Source organism: Callospermophilus lateralis, chromosome 15 (genome assembly GCF_048772815.1).
Source record: "Callospermophilus lateralis isolate mCalLat2 chromosome 15, mCalLat2.hap1, whole genome shotgun sequence".
NCBI classification, from domain to species: domain Eukaryota; kingdom Metazoa; phylum Chordata; class Mammalia; order Rodentia; family Sciuridae; genus Callospermophilus; species Callospermophilus lateralis.
The window spans coordinates 25,193,489-25,214,537 of NC_135319.1; the positions used below are offsets into that span (position 1 = coordinate 25,193,489).

General features: G+C 38.0%; 1 protein-coding gene across 4 annotated transcripts in view; it reads right to left on the reverse strand.

Moving 5' to 3' along the window:
- Positions 1-21,049, reverse strand: part of Sgms1 (sphingomyelin synthase 1) — a 281,398-nt gene that overhangs the window by 73,155 nt on the left and 187,194 nt on the right. The window contains exon 1 of one of the 4 annotated variants that reach the window (XM_076834577.1): positions 20,784-21,045. The exons of the other annotated variants lie outside the window; for them this stretch is intronic. The gene's annotated coding sequence lies outside the window, so the exon portion shown is untranslated. Of the gene's footprint in view, positions 1-20,783; positions 21,046-21,049 lie in introns of those variants that run through there. 4 annotated transcript variants of the gene reach the window in all.

The following is a 21,049-nucleotide window of genomic DNA, read 5'->3' on the forward strand; positions in this document are numbered from 1 at the left end:
CCCAGAAACAAACCAGGGGAATGAATGAGAGGAAGAAAACAAGAGTCCTAGAAAGTTGATAGTTAATACTGCAAGATAAGAATATGGAGTTCATTATACTATTCACTTTAAATTTTTTAAACTACCACTCTAAAATGTTTTTTAAACTGAAATTTAATTTGATATGGAGTTGATTTGTTTAAAAAATAATACATATTCACAAACATAAATCACCCAGAAAAAAATAAGAAAAATTGAACCATGGAACTTATGCTGAGTGGTGGGATGAAACCAAAGAATTAGTGAACTGACTTCACGTGACCACTATGTAGAGGAGTCGCTACTCAAGCAAGCCAAAGCTCTTTCCTCCAAGCCTCTCGCACTCACTGATACTGTTTGGCCACCACCTTATTAATAACCTCCTCATTCACACAATATTCCTCAAGCCAAGTGGGACCTGATCCTGAAAGTATACCCAAATATTATCCTGACTCTCATTATAGTTAGTAGGGCTTTTACCCTCTAGCCCACATCCAAACATCTAGTTCCTCAGACTGAAGAGACCAGATTAAGCCAACAAGGGAAACAAAATAAAGATCACACCCAGAGATGCCACACATTAGATTGATGGAAAAAGTGAAGAAGTCTAAGCCACATTTAATGGGAAGATAATAGAAATACTTCACTCAGTGTTATCTTATCCTGTATTTCCTCATTCTGTATTTCCTTCCTAGCTCCAGATGCAAACCAGACAACAAGGAAATAGCTGAGCAACGCCACCATGGCAGCTAAGGCAGCAGGTCAGGAAAGAGAAACTATTCTTAGAAATTCCATTTTTTTTAAGTCACTGATCTGTTACCCTCTGATTGCCAGGATTGATAATGTAGGAATAGTTAGTAGGAATACCTACAGACAGTGGATATCTGCACCTCTAAAAGGCAAAAGATTATCTTGGCAAATATCTTTGTATTGGCATGGACAACCAAGATTTAGCTAACAGCAGCTGAGGCCAACCAGAAGACCTTAAATGGTCTCAAAGGTGAGCTGACAAAGGTCCAGTTCTCAAAATCAAGGGGATGCCTTTGGTCTCATAGATCCTAGGGACACTGTGCTCAGTTCCTTGACTAGAGCAAGATACTCATTACCCAAACATTTGGACTCCTGACCTCTGCCACCCGAGTCATACATCTTTGTGGATACTACAAAAGGAGAATAAAATGTGCCACACAGGCCAATCTTCTGGGCTGAAGGAGAAGATAATGTGAATCTTTTGATGTTTTTCATTTTGCTTTGGCAAATCTCTGGGCCAAATGTATCAGCCAAATCTAGCAAATGGATTGAACCTAAAGATTCAGTACTGGTACCCGAAGAATCATTATCTAATGTATCTTACACCAAAACTTCCAGTACCAGCCACATGAATTCCTACTTTTAGAAACAGGGAACTCAGGGACAGCAACACAGGTATGGCATAAATGATGGCCTTCCCCTGAAACTACAGATGCATTCTTTACCATGAACACCATAAAGCAAATTTCTTCACACTGTTCAAAAATCACATCCGGTTGGAATCTCCAATTGCTAATTAATAGCCCACAACTGTCAATATTGTAGGTTTTCTCAGAAGCTATCATCTTTGAACAGGTCTGCACACATTCTGGTTCCAGGCACCAAAAATAAATTAAAATAAATTTGAGGGACAGCAAAAACACTCTTTTAAACAACTGCCTTTACCTTTATGTTTTAACTCAGAATCTAACAATTTCAGGGACAGGAAAACAATTCAATTTTGACCCCAACTTTCAGACTGTTAGACCCACTCTTAATGGTATTCCCCTCAACAGGTTTTTGCTTTTCATTCAACATCAAACTATTTAGCAATTTATAATTGGTATGAATCTTTTCTGCCTAACAAAAATGTAAAAAACACTTACGCTAATGACTGTGACTGCCTCATAAAGTAAGTCAAATAATGAACCAAATTAATAAACAACTATACCATTTATGAATTCATTATCACATATAGAATAACTCTGTAATTAATCTGCATAGGCTCCTGTTAACTTTTATATAACATAAAGAGCTTGGTAGAGGCTCTCTAGAGGCACTAAGTGAGCTCACAGCTAACAAACTTATCCCTTTATCCAGAGATACCAAGCTCTGGGGTGAGGGCAATTTTTGAAAAGTGATTAGACCCCCCAACAAGCTATGTTTGGATGTGGTCTGTCCCACAAGGTTCACGTGTCAAAAGTTTGACCTGGGCATGGTCTTACTGGGAGGAGGTATAGAACTTGAAGATGGTGGCCAAGAGGGAGGTCTTAGGACACTGAGGGCACTCCCCTCAAAAGGAGTTAAGACTAATTTCCTGGAGAACCCTGAGTTAGTCCTCGAGACAGTGAGTTTTTTTATAAGCCTGAGCTTCACCCCTGAATCTTGCTCAGCTTCCTATCTGGCCTTGTGATCTCTTCAGTGTGCGCATGTTCCTGGCTTCTTGATGCCATCTAACACTACGCCCTTTCCTGGGGCCAAAATGATGGGGCTGCCTGATCTTGAACTTTCAGTCTCCAAAACTGTGAGCTAAATACACCTCTTTTCTTTATAAAGGAGCCTGTCCCAGTTATTTTAACACAGTAATAAAAACAGACTAATCAATGGGTTATTGTTATGATTGGCATAATGCACATTTATAATTCAAGATGCAATTCACAGTAAGTTGTTGGAATACCTGAGACACTGTAATACACAGCTTCTTTAGACCACTAAGGAGCAGGTGTACAACTGTACTACAGCTAAAGTTTTCCTAATCAATTGATTTCTACTTAACCCTTGGACTAGATTATTCCTCCTTACTTGCTAAGTCATACTTATGCATGCAGATGACTAAGCAACAATTCACCGTCCTTAGTCACAGCTAAGCCTGGCAACTCCTTTGCCACTAGCCAACGTGTAATGTTTACAAAGACTTGGTTGTAATGGTTTCTCAACCTGTTTATGCAGGCTGTACTTGTTTCTGTTATTACATAATTTAATTAAATATTAAGTACCCAATAAGATTCAAATCTGAAAAGAAAATGAGCTGTGATTTCATTAAAACTAAGTTGAATGCTTTAGAAAGACTTGAAAACATAAATAGCTAAAAAGATGGCTATAAAATTAGTATTTGAGGCAACTTAAATATTATGAGCAGAAAAAGTGACGAAAATCCAGAAGGATCTGTAATGGGCTGCTTTAAAAGTTCTAATGTTCTGTTTAAAGAAATAAAGACTGAACACTGTAGATGACGAATCACATGTGTGGTTTGTGTGGACACATAACAGCACAAATCAGAGGGCCTGTGTTCAAAAGAAAAATTCCTTGACTCTACCTAAAAGACAGAAAAATCCTAAATGCTCATATTTCTAAATTTAATAAAATATTCATGGTCAGTGTATAATTCTTTATTATTTCCACCTTAAATGACTGAAAACCCAACTATGGATTCCAATTATACCAAAAAGAAGAACTAAACCAAGGTCTCCAGTTCCTACTGCATTTTCTCCAATTCCTTGATGAAAAGCTCTAATGAAAGTGGATGGGGCAAAGTTTGCCCTGGGTGAAACCTGTCTGTCAGTAGCCATCTCCACAGAAGTCTGTGTGTCCCTATGTCCCTTTGAGTGGTGCTCCCAGCCCCAAATCTCTGACAGCCCAAGCTTAAATGGCCTCTGATCCTCTTTCCTTCCCAAACCCACAGCCTCCATTGAGTCCACTTCTTCTCAGCCAGGACCTGAGCAGAGCAAGGTAGAGGTCCATTCTCACTGCCAAGTGAATTTCTCTTCCCTAGGATTTTGCATTTCAGAAGATCTATATCCCCATCTCTATGGGATAACAGTTTCAGAGTATACAAAGGGAAGTGAAATTTCAGGACTGTGGAAGAGGACATTATTTTCGAAGTAGGGAAAGCAAAGATCAGGTTAGTCTTAAGGCAAGACACAAAGTAGAAAGGAACCAGATTTAGACTCTATCTGTAACTTTGGGAAAGTCATAGCCTTTCCAAGTCAGTTTCCTTAGCTATAAAAATACAGAAACCCAACCAACAATAAAAATTAATAATAAATAAATAAATAAATTAAATAAATAAATAAATAAAAATACAGAAACCTATTATCTACACCTCACTGGATTAAGAGAGACATAGTTTCAAAGCACCAGGTACAGACTAAGTACACAGCAGGTGCTCAACAAATTATGACTGCATATAGTACTCCACCTGCTCACAATCATGGCTATGTAGTCTTTTACCTTCTACATCCAACAGCACCTAACACCCCAAAGGCTGTATTTACACAACTTCTTTCCTCCTCCAAAGTTCAGTACCAAAAGATTTTCTTAAGAAAAGGATAACAGCAGCTTCTAAATAGCTTTCTGAGCTGGGTTCCTGCCCTTCAACAGCTCCCAATACTCAAAGCAGTAGCCTCAAGGGCTGTTACAGAGAAAGTCATATAGGGGACAATGGTATTACTTCCTGACGATTTGCACTCCACTCCTCAGCATGCTTTTGGGGGCTCAGAAAATATGAGGCACTCAAAATGTGAACATCAGTTATTGATTTATGCTATCAAACTGAATGTAATTAAAATTAATGTAAGTAAAATCAAAAGCAGAAAGTTCATTTATTACATGAACACTACCAGTCCTCACTGCACTGACTCATAATCCAACATCTCTGATGTGGTTACTAAATTGACACATCCGAGTTGTGCCTTCTTTGCAAATAGCACATCACTGTTGAGTAGATGGCCTGCTGCACCCCTAGACCGACAGAGAGCTCCATCAGTGCAGGCACTCTGCAGATACCAAAGAGGACACATGCCTATACTGTCATTCAACAGGGTCTCACTAAGTTGCCCAGGCTGGCCTCAAACTTTTGAACCTCCTACATCAGCCTCCTGAGTAGCCATAGTTCCTGGCCCATTACTACATATTATTTTGCTTTTTTCTTTAGAAGACAAACCCAAGTTGAGGAGGCTACCTTCTCCACTTGCCAAAAATGCTAAAATGCAATAGCTGTTACCTAAGTAACCATGCAGGTTCCAACAGCATTCAAGACAAATCTGTTATTTCTTCTAAAGAAAAGCTCTTTTCCCTAGGTGTTAATTACTGATTCACAAAGAAGCCACAATGAATTAGGGGGTCCATGAGAGGCTGATGGTGACACAATCTGCCTCAAAGGGGTGGAGTGGCGCCTGAGAACTGCACTGATGTCTCCCTTCACTCCTTTTCAGAACATGCCTTGGAGACGCCTTGTGCTTTATAGATGCATTTCAAAGTGCTACCCACACAAACTTCAATCCTCAGACTTTGTATTCTGGTGTGTTAACATATTAGAATACAGTAACAGCATCCTTCATATCTTTTCCTCTCAGTAATAAAAGAGGCAGGCAGATTTGTTTGGTTATTTTTCCAACTCTCCCTGAGCTTTTGAAAATGTAGAGGCATTGGAAAGTAGAAATTATCCACTTGAAATGGCAATTAATAATAATTATGTATGTATTTAATGTGGAAATCCCAAAGTAGAGCATCTAAATTCAGACTCTTAGCAGAACTACAAATGAATAGGCATCCAAATATTTTCAGGAGTCAGGGTGTGGCAGAGGACTGAAATCCCAGCTACTTGGAAGGCCAAATCAGGAGGAAGACAAGTGAGAGGATCACCTTGGGCAATTTAGAGAAATCCTGTTGCAAAATAAAATTAAAAAGGCTGGGGATCTAGCTTAATGGTAGAGTGCCCCTAGGTTCAATCCTCAGTACCACAAAGACTAAGGAAAGGGGGGGGGGCGATAAATACGGGAACTATCAGATGACAACCTGATCATATCATCTGATATTGAAATATTAAATATTGAAATAAAAGCTATTTTTTTAAATTGTGGATAATTTTAATTTTAAATGATTTATAATGGCAAAATAATTTTGAAAAATTAAGGGGAAGGGAAGAGGTGAGGGAAAGAGGAAGCACCAGGGACTGAAACAGAACAAATTATATTCCATGCATGTATGATTATGCCAAAATGAATCCTACTATATGCATAACTACAATGTACTAATAAGCATTATTAACTAAGAAAAAAAATTTAATTATTTTAACACTACAGTTCTTTAGTTCAATCAAGTTACTCAACTTTTCTAAGCAATCTGACGTTAACACTTAGTATCCAAAGGGGGAGGAAGAGGCAATGAAATTGACCAAATTATAAAAGTGAATCTCACTATTTTGTATAATTATAATGCATCAATGAAAAAAAAAAAACAGGTTTTGGATGTCATGATCAAGAATGCTTTAGTATTACTTTTCAAAGGGCAAGATTCTGCCAAGTTCTTGATGTTTTGGTAGCATGTCATCAGTGAAACCAACTTACATTCAGTTCTCAAACTAAGTCGAGCTAACAATTACCTTAAAGTCACAACATAAAGAAAGCAACTAACACTAAAAAATCATTCAAGAGTTCACTTCTGATATGGCAAGTATTATGAGAAAGCTTCCCAGTCTTAGAGGTAATTTGTCTCTGTGGAATGAAAGAAAAATTCTTCGTGGAATGGAAGAAATGTAAATATTGTTATTCAAGACAGTACTGAGCCCTAATATAATGAACAATTCTAGCCAGGAGTTTTATATAGGCCAAATTATTCAAAAAGAATAAGAAAAGAAATATTACTCATGGATATTAAATTTTTTAAGGCGACACAGGCTATATGAAATGTTGAGGAGAAGCAAATCTACAGAGACGGAAAGCACATGAGTGGTTGCCTGAGGCTGGAATGGGAGTGCGGATTAAATGTAAAAGAGTAAGAATAACCTTACTGGAGTGGTGGAAATGTTCTCAAACTGGGTTATGGTGCTGGTGGTATAGTTCAGTAAATTTACTGAAAATAAATAAACAAATCACTGAATTGTGTACTTAATTATACACTTAATTAATGAAGTTGTATGTGTGTGTTTGTGTGTGTGTGTGTGTGTGTGTGTGTGTGTGTTTAAACGGACAGGGTGATTATTTGGACTTAGCATTTTAAAAGAGACTGAAAAGTAACTAAGTAAGGATGTGCTCGAATTCCCAGTTTTGAGAACGTATATCCTTGAACCTTTTAAAACTCTGAATTTCAAGAGAGGGGATTAATCATAGTTCTTTCATGCAATAAAATATGTGCAGTTATGGGAAATGATGTAGGGAAAATGACTGTGTACCACTAGTAATGAAAGTGGTACAGTGAAAGAAATTATAGTACAGTCATCCTGCAAAAGTGTGATATAGTCCACACATAGTAGTCAATAAAAAATAATAATAATGTTAGATCATATCCAATGATACATAAGAAGCTTGTCCAGAATATACTAAGTGAAAAAGAACACCCAACGGGTCAATATAACGCACATACAGTAGCAGAATATATGAAAAAACATGGATCATCTATATCTGTACAATGTGCATAAATGCACAAACAGCTGGAAAGATAATTACCAAATTGTTCATTATGCTTAGTGCTTGGAAATAGAAGAGGGCAGAGAGAGAGGATTTTCCATCAGAGTTCAAGGAAGGAATCTAAAAGTGTATGCACCAAGGTGCTAAGATAATTATCACTAGTTCAATGGGATTTATATTGTTGTTGATATTGTTTTTACCGACATTCAGTATAACTGTGCATACTCTCCTGGAAAGGACAGTTAGTATAGAGGTCAAGGCTGTGCTGCAGCTTTCTGCCTTTACTAAGTGAAGTGTATAACACAAGGCAACTAGAACAGCCGAACACGCAGTAAGTACTCTCTCAGTTTCCATCAGCCTGGACTCTCTTACTAGTGAAAAGAAAATACAAAAAGAAGCTAGAAAAACCCAGAAGAAAAGAAGTATGAAAACACAGGCCCTAATCACTCCATTACTGCAAATACATTCAGTATCAGTTTGTGATACTGGATGCATTGGGCAATAACAAAAGTCCGGACAGTCCTCAGATCCCAATGGCCAACGGTGATGTCACCAAACTCCCTACGGGCCACATCAAGGCCAGGAGGGTACCTGGGCAGAAAGCTCCCAGGTGGAGCAGCTCAATGTGTTTTGACCAACTTCCCCTAGTGCTGCCCAGCAACTGCGCTGCCTCACAGTGGCAATAATTAATGTGTGACCAGACCAATGGCAGAGGGCTCCTGAAACATTAACGCTCTGATATAAACACTTATGCCTAATAATTGACCTCAATGGGACTTGTGGCCTCATCTTGCGATACTCAACGTAAGCCAGGGTCAATTATCTGACATATGTGACAGCCATAGGAAAAAAAAAAGTCACTAGCGATTACATACTAATAACAGAGACACTCTCTGCCTCACTGAGAAATAGCACCTTCTACACTGGCCCCATTCCTCAGACTTTATATCTTAAGAAACACTTTAAACTTTGACAGTCCTGAAAATACATTCCAGTGGCCACCTTCTCAATCTGCACAACACTAGAAAGTTTCTTAAAGGAATCATATTTGTAGAGTGATTGCTATCTATTTCTCTCAGGCAGATGTTTAATCATCATTTGTACCAATTAAGAAAACTGTGGCTCACAGTGTTTCCTACCTGGGCCCACTAGTGAGTGGAAATACTGAGAACCTAAAGGGAAAGGTGTGTTTACAAAGCCTCTGCTTTTCCTCTAAAGAGTCCCTTCACTTTGATTCTCAAATGGTTCATACTTTATTTCAACTGCAAAGCATTCCTCCAAAAGGTCTACATGCCACCAAAAATGTATACCACCTAACCAGAGATACCTCACAAAAGGGCCCGAAATCGTCTTAATACATGCATTTTATATTTGTCATAATTGCTATCAGAATTTATTTATTTATTATTTATACATACGTACATAATACATACATACCAGGGACTGAACCCAGGGTGTTTAACCACTGAGCAATACCCCCAGCCCTTTTTATTTTTTATGTTGAGACAGGGTATTGCTAAATTGCTTATGACCTCAGTTAGTTGCTGAGGCTGATCTTGGACTCACAATCCTCCTGCCTTAGCCTCCCAATTCATGAGGATTCCAGGTGTGCACCACCATGCCTGGCACAGAATTTTTATTTTCATTTGCTCTGTTTCTCCAAAGCCAACTGGTTTTCAACAAAGCACCATGGTCTCACCCAAAGTTCTGTCCTCACAGAAACTACTTTCAGAAACTCATTTTTCAAAATAGATTCTATTATCATATTCATTTATCCTCCTGTACAAAATGTCAATGACAAATACACAAATGAATTTCCGTCAGCCTTATTCCGTCAACTTGATTTATAAGCAAAAACCCAAGATGCAAGTTGAACCACAGTGGTATAAAACTGTGGGACCCAAGAAATCATTCATGAGCTTCCCTTTGACAATTAAAACATCTCCATTTAGCTTTCATTTCAATATTCTGTTTAGAAAAGAAACTGCCATTACCAAACTACAATAAACTTGTCTCATCGATGGTGTCATCATTCATCAATTACTTCATCAGTCTGCACTGGAACGGATGCCTGATAAGCACCAGGATCATTCAAAACAACAGGGTTTGGTTCTCTCATGTTCTGGTGCCCAATTATCTTTACACTGAATGCTGCTGAACAGCAACAGAAGTCAAAGTTTAGCATTAGCTTTCTCAAAAGTAAATCTATTTTTCCTATTGTAGACTTTTATTTCAGTAAATTCAAGTTAATTGAGTCAATTGCCTTCATAAAACTCCAGAGAGTAAACAAAGCCATTATGCATCCCATCTCAGGCCAAATGGAAAGAAAGAGGCCATAATCCTACTAGAAATTAAGATTTATTGACATTTTCAAGGAGTAATACAATACTATATGCCAAACCAACTAAATACTGTAAAACAATATTGTTACCCTTTATAGGATACTATAAAAAGGATTCCCATATATATGAATAAGTATATAAATATAGATTATTTGAATTGTCAGGAAATCCTTAAAATCTTCTCTGGAGATATTTCATTAAATAAGTAATTATCCCACTGTTTTTCTGGGATTTAGGCTAAGCCTTTGTTTACACAGTATGTAACAAGTATGGACATTTGTATAATCAATTTTTGTCTCTTAAATGTTCAAATAAGTTTGCTCTTTGAAGAAATTTGAAGAGAAATCTATTCTTGGTCTATTATTTTAACATCAGATTTTTTTTAAATGGGAGATACACATTGTTTTTCTAACACCATTTGCAAGAGAACAGACGTTGATTCTCTCTCACTGTCCAGTCTAGACAGATAATTATGTGAGGACAAAGAGAGAAGAGGTTCAAACAAACAACATTTGGCACAAGTGCACTGTTTGCATGTTCAATGTCCTAGAAAATTTATGAGATAAATATACTACTATCTTAGAACCCATACCAATTGTTTAGAAGCTAACTGAGTGGGAATTACAAAGCTGGGAAACAGAAATGTTGCAGACTCCAAAAGGATATCTGTCAGGCACGCACAGATCTGGTTGACTTAAGTGTTCCACACAGTCAACTTTTGATTCTTGTTCCTTCTCCCCCAGCGCCTCTTGTTCTTCCTGCTCTTCATTCATTCAACACAGTGTGTTTCATGATCTAGGTAACTATTCCAGGTGCTCAGGACAGAGGGGAACATTACTTACACCTCTGGCTACCAGGAATGAACTCTCCAGATGGCTCAGTTCTGATACTAATAGACAAGGCTGTTCATAAACTCAACTGTCCTTAAAGGGAAGATGGACTAATGAGGACCTATGCAACAGAGGGCAAGGACATCCATGCCTAGGCCTCTTGAAGAGTGTCTTAATGACACTCTTAATGACAGAGGGTCTACAGAGGTGGGACACATTAGGATCAATGGGGATAAACCTGTAGCCCCCAACTACAACTACTAAGCCACAAAAACAGCAGAAAGTAAGCCAACTTTTCCCAGTCTATACCCTTCTTTCCCTTCTTTTTCAAAGGATAATGTTCAATATTAAAAAAACAATGTTTTTAATGACAATCGAAAGCCCCCATGATGACATGGGGGAAACACTTACATGCATATGAAATTATACTACTTTTGCACACTTAAATAAGCTCATACAAGTCAATGGGACAAAAATAAGAACTTACAGGGAAACAAAGAAGGCAAAAAGAGGGAAAGAGGAAGGCAAAAGCAAATAGCCAAGTGAAGAACAGAGAGAAATTCCAACACATAAGAACCTAGGAGAAGATCCTGAACCTTACCCATAATTAAAATAAGAAAACAAAGACATAACATTTTTAACTTATCAGATAGGGGGGTATGGAAAAGATACCACTTTAATTAACAATGTCATTCTGAATAATTCAAAATAGCTACAAAAGAGGATTTTGAATGTTTTTATACAAAGAAAAAATAAATGCATGATGACTATGTTAAATACCATGATTAGATTATTATATGATGTATGCAGGTATCAACCTCACTGTTCCACATAAATGTGTACAAATATGTGCAAACTCTAAATAAAATCTTTTAAAATGATATAACTTTGGTCTAAAATAAAAATTGGTCACCTTTATGGAGTATAATTTGGCAATATTCATCTAGAAAGTTCAAAAGTCCTGTGACCTAGCAATTCCCAAATTAGAAATTTAACCTCTATGTATATGAGCCAAATTCATACAAAGGTATTAATTTAAGGCAGAAGGTAATTAGTCCAACAGCATAAACATATAACCTAGCAACAACTAAAATATCTAGAAACAAGTCAAGGGAACTGTTATTGTAGATTCATTTAATGAAATACTGCATCATCATTAAAGTGAAGATTTATTACATGCAAATGAAAAAGACCTCTAAATTATATTAGGAAAAGTTACAAAATAATGCATATAATTTAATCTTTTTATTAAAAATAAAAAAGTAGAGAGCCATGTAGATATGGCAATGTGCCCAAAACATTTTTTTTTTTTCCGGAAGAAATCACAAGAAATTAACAGTTACATATGAGGTGCAAGGTCTTTACATGGTCCTGTACCTTCTGATACCATCTGTATGCTAATCACACACATGTATGGCTTTTATTTATTATTGATGTTATTCTGGTTACCTGAATGCATGATTTACAGATAATTCTTTATCTTCATACCATTTTTCAACAAAATCTAATTAAAAAATAAAACCAAAATCTTTAAAGGATTTATACTCCTTAACATCTGAACCTCCCAAAATATGCTTAATGACTATAAGGCTTTTGAGGGAGAGTTCTGAGGAAGGTAAACACAAAAACAAAACATAAATGAAGAACTGAAGTGGAGAAAAAGAAGTGGTGCCGACAAGAGGCAGACTGATTGTCAATTTGGGTTCAAGGACAAGGCTAAGAATTTCTCCCTTTCTAATGTTTTAAACAAAATGATAAATTATGCATTGCACTGTGTTATAAAGCAAGAAGCCACACAGAAATCTATCAGCTCAAAGTCATGGAATGTGGAAAACTACCTGGGAGAAAAAAATCTTTAAAAACCCTCCTGGAAGAACTATTATCTCATTCATGAGGAAGCCATAAAGAAATGTACTCACCAAGCAAATTAGAAACCTACCTTATACAAATAAAATCATAACCATAGCATGTATTATAAAATCCTTTGACAAATATTTGTAAAATCTAAGAGATAAAGTCCCAAGTTGAACTATTTCACAGGCAATTCTTAACTTTCAGTTGTGTTATATACCTTCAGAGGCATTAAACCAGAAGCCCAGAATGTCATCTAGCTACATAGAAATTCATAAATGTTGCTCCAATTCCTGATTACCCATGGTTTTGCTTAGGCCTTGACTCTAACTATATATATATAACCTTAACTATAACTCCATTATATTAGAATGGTTACATATGTGGGTGTTGAGATTCACTGTGTCTATTTTCAAAAACCATCGTGTCCTGCCAAGATCCAAAGTATAACCTGAGAAATGCCATGAACAGTAGCACATGCCTGTAATCCCAGTGGCTCAAGAGGCTGAGGTGGGAGGCTGAGGCTGAGGAAGGAGGATTGCGAGTTCAAAGCTAGCCTCAGCAAATCAGCGAGGCCATAAACAACTCAGCAAGCAACTCTAAATAAAATATTTTTAAACAGCACTGGGGATGTGGCTCAGTGATTAAGTGCCCCTGGGTTTAATTCAAAAAATAAAACAAAAACAAATAAAACCCCAGAGGAACCATAAAATAATATACCTTTGTGTAATCTAAAAATGCCTCAGCTAAGAAGTGTTTTAAGTCATGTAGGGACTCCCTAAAAATGGATCTTCTACCTGATACCTATTTTCTTTAAGGATGAACTTTTGGCTGAATCATCTTTGCCCAATTCTTAACTACATATGAAAAAGTCATTTAAAAAAGGAAGCTCCTGTTGGGTGTGGTGGTACACATCTGGAATCTCAGCAACTTGGGAAGGCTAAAGCAGGAGGATCACAAGTTCAAGGCCATCCTAGGCAACTTACCGAGACCTTGTCTCAAAATAAAAAATAAAATGGGCAGAATAGTAGAAAGCCCCTGGTGTCATCCCAGTACCATATTTTAAAAAAGAAGAAGAAAAAGAAATTGTCCAAAAGTTCAAAAATCATTTAGGATTAACAACAGAAAATTGCAAGAGACTCAGCAGTGGGAATATAAGATGGATTTTAAAAGTATGACAGCTTCCGGGACTAAAATGCCCAAGAAACTTCATGCTATCTGAGAATCAAATAAAAGTACAGTTTATAAATCTAATATCAGCATTATGAGATTTAAATTGTAGCATTATAAAACTATTATGAAAAATTCTGTGACGTTTTGGCTATGAACTGCTTTGATTGGGGATTTCTTTAGTTGTTTGGTAATTTGTGCAATTTAGCTAAGTAGGAATTAGTGTACCTTGTAATTGTAACTATAACAATGTACTCTAGTTTGCTTTACTCATGTTTACATGAGTCACTCACAGAACACCACATTTCCAACATGAATAAACACTCGGCAATATTCATTTTTTCCCCCAACATTTTCTAAACTGACAAAAAAGATAATATTGTTTCAATGGTCATCACACTCCTGTGTCACAAGTCAGACAGAAAAGAACACTCACAGGGGGACAAGCAACCCTGGGCAAGCCGGCTGGTCCCTAATCTTGCCAATTCATAAATATAATAATTAGGAAAGCGTTTGTGTTAACCACACTCTAGGTGACATTAAAGTAAAAATGCTAATTGAATACCTTTTGTGGGAAATATAAACCATAATTTGGATTGAATGTTGATATATGCTGATCAGTGTGTCTCCTAAAAACATCACTATATGAGGAAATCAAATTGCAGTCAAAAGGATGCACAGTGACTACTGAACAGAAATATGTCTTATGGCTTCCTGTGTGGCCCTACACTGCACTGTGAGGCTAAGGTAAGCTCAGGGTATTCACTGGTTAGAGCAAGACCATACTCTAAGCCAAGTTTAGATCTTAGGCAGTCTGACTGCAAAAGCCAAACAGCAGGCAGAAGATCTGTACACAGACCTGTTAACACTGCACTCTGGCAAAATCCCTTCTCTGTAGAAAGCCTCAGCCTCTCAAACTTGGTATAACCCACCCCAGACTCCAAGCACTACTTCTCTAAATTCCTTCTTCATACAAATTCCCTTTCAGAGGAACACATTAGTACCTTCAGCTAAGTTATAACACTACCCTAGAAGCCATTCCATCTCTTTATTTGCTTTGAATATCTTTACTATAACCCATTCACTACAGGTATGTTCTACAGTTTCTTTTGAGTCTAATATTTTTTTCCAAGGTAGAGAGGCAGAGATCTGCCTGCTTGTGCTCATGGATGGCATACATACCACACCTGTAGTAGAAGCCATCATTTCAAAGTGAAATGAAGGCTTTTAGAGTTTCAGAGAAGAGGGAGCTCTTTTTAAAAAGAGAAAACTTCACACACACACACACACACACACACACACACACACACACACCCTGAAAAATTCATAAAATGCCAAGCTGAAACTCTCAAAAATAAAAAGAAATCTTTACATATGTTGACTTAGGACACTTGAACCTGCGGGTTTGGAACCAAATACTGTAGAAGTTGATGACTAGGTGCCCTGAAATACATGAGCAGTCTTCAAGCACTTTCAGCAGCACGTGGTAATTTCTACTCCATCCACATCTGAGAAATTGAAGTGACAGAAAATACCTAACATGGAAAAAATCATCTACCATGTCTCAAGAATTATGGTCATTGGTACTATCTAAAATTATAACTAATCTAGTCTTTCCTTTAGCTTATTTATTATTAACCCATTTTCAGCTTGGCTTGAATATCAAACTCTTGGCTTTTGAGCCCACAAAGGTATGCAATATTGTGTAACCAGTTCAGGATTCTCTATTAAAATCACTAAGTTTTTTTGCAAATACTGCTTACCTAGCAACTCCGGGGTGGCTCGAGGCCACGGGAGAGGAACATCACCCTCTATTTCTGTGCAATCAGGAGTTAAGTGAGCTTGAAGGTTACCTTCAGAAAGCCTCCATGGACTCACAGGGCTCTGTCAGAATTATAAACGTCTCAGAAGTGTGTTCCGATCCCCAACCCTTCCCATTCTGCAAGCCACTCACGCTGCGGCTGCTATGCTTCTCCCCAGGCAGCCACCACTCCAGAGGGGTGAGCCAGCCCTCACTGATCCAAGAGGAAAAGAAGTCCAGATGCAAGCTGCTGAGGGGAAAGAGTGCTAACACTTGCTCCATTTGAGGGTTCAAGTTATGTGAGGGATACACTATTTAGTTCAAATGTAGCAGGGATCTGCAGAAAGAAAATTTAAAATCAAACCCTTTTTTTCAAAATCACTAACTTCAATTCTCCAACATGAATTAAGAGCCTTTTCCTAAGCCACAGAATGCGTGCATCCTCACTGGGTCTCGTATTGCCACCTCCGGAGAAAATGACCAGAACCAAAGATGTTTACAAGGCAGACTGCGGGTGGACTGTGATCGCTTTGAAAGTTTTTCACCCAACTCCATCACTCACACCTGTAATCCCAGAAGCTCCGGAAGCTGAGGCAGGAGGATCACAAGTTCAAAGCCAGCATCAGCAATGGCGAGGTGCTAAGCAATTCAGTGAGACCCTGTTTCTAAATAAAATACCAAAAAGGGCTGGGGATGTGGCTCAGTCATTGAGTGCCCCTGAGCTCAATCTCTGGTGTGTGTGTGTGTGTGTGTGTGTGTGTGTGTGTGTCTCACAATGAGTCAAACACACACACTGCTGCCAACTGGTCTTCCACATAAATGACATGGTGCTGCAGATTGCTACAGAGGGGAAAAACAATGGGGCTCATGAAGTCACAGTTTAGGTGCCTAAACCCATGTGTGATAAAAAAGTGGAGGTGGAAGGAAGAGTGACCACAGGAAATCTCTGCTCTACTGTAACAGGGAGACTGGGGAGAAGGAAATGACTAAGACAAAACTGACACATTTGTACATACACTGACTGGGTACATTGCTTACATCACTGGGTCTCCTATTGTACTGCAAAATATATTAAGAAACCATAATATCAAGAGTAGGATGAAAAACAACACAAGTACCCTGCTTGCAGACAAATATTACAAGTTTTATAGTGCAGCAACTCCCAAGCACAAAAATTACCTTCTTGATGAATTTCAGACTAATTTATAGTAGAGATGATGTTTGGTCTTTGGTACAACTTAATCCCCTCCCTTTCTCCCTGTCTCAGGTACTTCTTTCCTTAGTGCTTATTCTTTCCCTTCTCCAGAAGAGCAAAGCAACATCTCCTAAGCCATTTACCTCTCTAAAATTACATTCCCTTCTGAAGACAATGTTTCATTTTTCATCTTTTAACTATCAGAAAGCCAATTTCCTCATTCATCCTTTTTTTGAATCTTACATTTTAATGAGCACAACTCAATTTCATTACCCTCTCCCATATATGTAAAAAAAACAAATAGTTATTATCACTGTGCCCAAGGACATGCTACATAATTTAGGTACATATCCTGTTCATTCCTCTAAACCTGATGAAAACAGGGATTTACTTTTCAAAGATAAAGAAACTGGCCTCGAATTACGCAGTAGGTTAAGGTGGGAAGGCAGACAGTGGAACACAGGTTCATCTGACTCTCAAACCAGATTGGCATAGTCCTCCAAAGAATGGAGCAAATGCACTTTATCACGCTACCAATGATAAAACACACATGCTATACACTGCTACAGATTTCAGAAAACATTCACTCTCAGAGCCTCTTGCATAAACATACTCTTAAAGCTACTCAGTGATGCACATTTCACAAACACAAATGCAGACACTGAATGGGGAAGCCAGGGGTTTTCAGTCTTAACCTGACTGACACAAAGGGTAATTCTTCTTGTGGAGGCTGTCCTGCACACTGTAGGATGGGTAGCAGCATCCCTGGTCTCCACCCACTAAATGCCAGCAGCACACCTTCCCATCCCAATTATAACAATCAAAAAATATGTCCAGATATTGCCAAATGTCCCCTCGAGGTTAAAACTGCACTCTGCGGAGGACCATTGAATTAAGCTAACTGTATAAGACCACACAAGTGAAAAACGTACTAATTCCAGGAAGGAGCTCTCTTAAATTCTGACTTAGCGGAAATTTTTCTCACACCACAGCTCCTTAAGAGAAATCACTTATTAAACTGGACAAAATGTACAGGACACAGAATGAGAACATCTATTTTACTGAATTGGTAGTGCTAATACTGCCTCAGCTTTTACGCTAAAGTGAACATGCCCAGTGTCTTTGAACTACCCTTCAAAGAGTTCCAGATGCTCTCCAGAATCTCATTACCCAGTTCTGAGCCTAAGTTAAACACAAACTCAAAAATGTGTACAGCACTGCCTCAAGTAGTAATAGGAAAAGGAGTAAAAGCCATAGCAACAATAAAAGACACAGAGCTAAGATACTCAACGCACTATACTCAATGCTGTTTTAAGCATTTCATATGGATTATTTAATTTAAACCTGCAACACCTTCAATTGCTCTATGAGGTAGGTATTCTTATTCTTATCTACATTTTATGAATGAAGAAACTGAGACAAACAGAACTCCAATAAATTGTACAAGATCTGGCTCTAGAATCCTCGTTATTAATCCCTACTTACGTGCTTCAAAAAACTGTTGGACTATCACCTCCTTGGTTCTAATTACTGCCCAATCCACGTTTTCCATCTCGAGTAAAGAATACACATAGGCTGTTAAATGTCTCATGGAAGCTGATGTGACATAACTATGGCAATGCCCTCATATACTTGTCTAAAGAGGTTATGAACATGAGTGATCCTTAGCAAACATACGCTGGATATTGATCCTCATACCTTTTTTTCTAAGTGATCCTGAGCCATCTGTTCAAAAATGAGTTTTACAATTCTGCTAGACAACAATATAAGCTTTGAAGCTTACAATTTTAGAATTTACCATCTCCCCATTTTTGAAAATTGAATCTTCTGGCATATGTGTCCCCCCACCAGGATTTTTCCAAGATTACTTACTCCCAAGTTCGAGCATCACCATGGCATGTTCTTTCAGTATCCTCAAGAAATGAAGTCACCTGAAGCAGTTGGGATTTAGAGAAACCTAAGGAGGTGGCCAGGGTACCACTGACTGAACTGGGAAAGTGGAAGGTAAGAAGACGGTAAGGGTGAAGAGGTGAAAGAGATACTGGAGTTCATAGTCTCTATGGAGGCCACACTATTCTCTTATACCAGGACATGCTAACAAATGCTCCAACAGAGAGACTCTCAGAATTGACACATCGACTTTCCACCTCCTTCTAATAAGTTTCAGCACTCGAATAGTGCCTTTCATGACCTCATGATTCGCAACAAACAGGTTGAACACGAACCTCAGTGCTAACATGAATTTAAAAACATTCTTCATAACACATAAAATACTGCAGGTATGCTTCACAGAGGTCGCAAGTGTAGGACAGTCCGGATCCAGCTCCTGGTTTTACACTGAGAGAAAGCCTCAGTTATACTTTGTGAGGAGTAGAAAGGATACATTCAAAACTGAAAGGGCTTCAGAAATAAAAGAGAAAGTCAACAAGGATCAGCAACCTCAAGGCAGCCATGTGTATGACTGTCCCGTCAAGAGCAGGGCTTGCTCAGTTAATATTTGAAAATCACATGCTTCCAGAGTAAATACATCATTCCTTGAACTTTGAGATTTTTGGCATTGGGGCAATGGGGACCTTTTCAATAACTCAAAAATCTGCTTTGGACCAAGAAACTCCTTTGGATTATCTCACACAGAAAAATCAACACTATTTTAAGAGCAATTGGAGCCACATGGGAAAAATAACAAAGGCTACCTTCTAACATAAGTTAACTTGCTGTGAAATTTGAAGCAGGTTATGTAACCTTGCTTGGGCTATTTCTTCAACTATAAAGCAGGGATAATACCACCTCCACCTGTTGGCACTACTGTGAAAATTAAATGAAGTCATGTATGCAAAATATCTCAGCACCTGATGAAAGGAGATCCATACACGTTCAGTCTTGTTAATAACCATTAAGGGCCCAATACAAATCCAAATTTAATTATTCCTTTAAGGGATTACACATTTGAGATATAATAAAATATTTTCTCATTCTCACAACCTGAGGGGGCTTTTCTAACTGCCCCACAGGTCTTAAGGCCATTTTCCTCCAAACATCATCGGCAGTTTCCTTAGGAAAAAAAAAAAAAAAAAAGGAATCCAAGCTGTTAAGAGGCACTTGCAGTTAAAAATCAAAACAACTGAGTTTAACAATTAACCTACTAGCTTAAAAGAGTATAAGGAGGAGCTCAGCTCATAGGGTAACTAAAGTTTCCCGAGTTTTAATTGAGCAATGTAGAAGTGACTTCTTTTAGAGAAGTTTCTTTCATGGCCCTAAATAAAAGTCAACTGCAAACAATTTTCTTCCACACTTCCATTTCTCTTGTCTACTGACTGAATTAGTCCAGATTTTCATAAATGCAGAAATATAATAGTACTAGTCATAACTTAATTCATATTCATAACAATTCAGTTAAAATTTTCCTATTATACTTTATGCTACCAAAACGTCTTCAGCCTGGCTCTCTAGTGCAGTGTTTCTGATTACAAGATCAGAAGTAATCACAAGATTCTACTTTCCCTGTCCTCTGCCTCTCCAACCTCTTGCAATTGTATGTGCACCATACAAATGCACTTGCTGACTAATATCTTTCATAGAAAAGCAGATTTTAAGAAGCACGTCAAATTTATCTCTATGTACACTTAAAAGCTGTGATAAGCTCATCTGGGTTAAAAACGGAATGATAAACATTTGTACCATTCAGGGAAACAGAACTTAGGTCCCCAAATTCCTATTTTGGCACAGCATAAGTAAAAACTACACACATCAAAAACAAATTTAAAAATAAAGGTAAATGGCCTTTCTTTTCTATGTATTTATTTCTACAAATTCTGCAAGAGCATTACCTGGCCACATTAAATAGAAAGCATAACTACAGAGTAAACACGCTCACTCCAAAACACGTGCTTTTGCTTCTGGCACCTGGTACAGAGCTCCCTGACCAGCAAGCTTCTAACAGCCAAGGGAGTTGGCTGAAAGATCGTTTTGTACAGGGGCTGGAGTCTGAGAAGGCCAATACTTGCAGAAAACTTAGTGACCAAAATGCAAATGCATTCCCGCTCTTTGGAAAACCTCCATTAGGAAAACTTGATAACCCCACACTGAAACCACGCTGGATCCTGAGCTCTAAAACTATAGCGGTTGGCATCACACAATAGCACATTTGTTGATTCTGCCTACCTTTATCCTGACCATCGGTTCCACCACTACAGTGAGTGTTCTCAGGTGTAACTGGCTAATGCCAGGTTTAGCATCAAAGCGAGATCCGGTAAAAATGAAAACTCCCTTTATAGTTCAGAAAGCTGCAGGTTAATTGCCAAACTGGATGTTTTCTGGAATGCAAGAAGGGTTTGTTTCTTCCTTACTTTGATCAGGTCACAGTCTTCGACCGCTAATCTCCCTAGAGTGCATTTTCACGAACCACAGCATCCTAGAAGGGATAACAC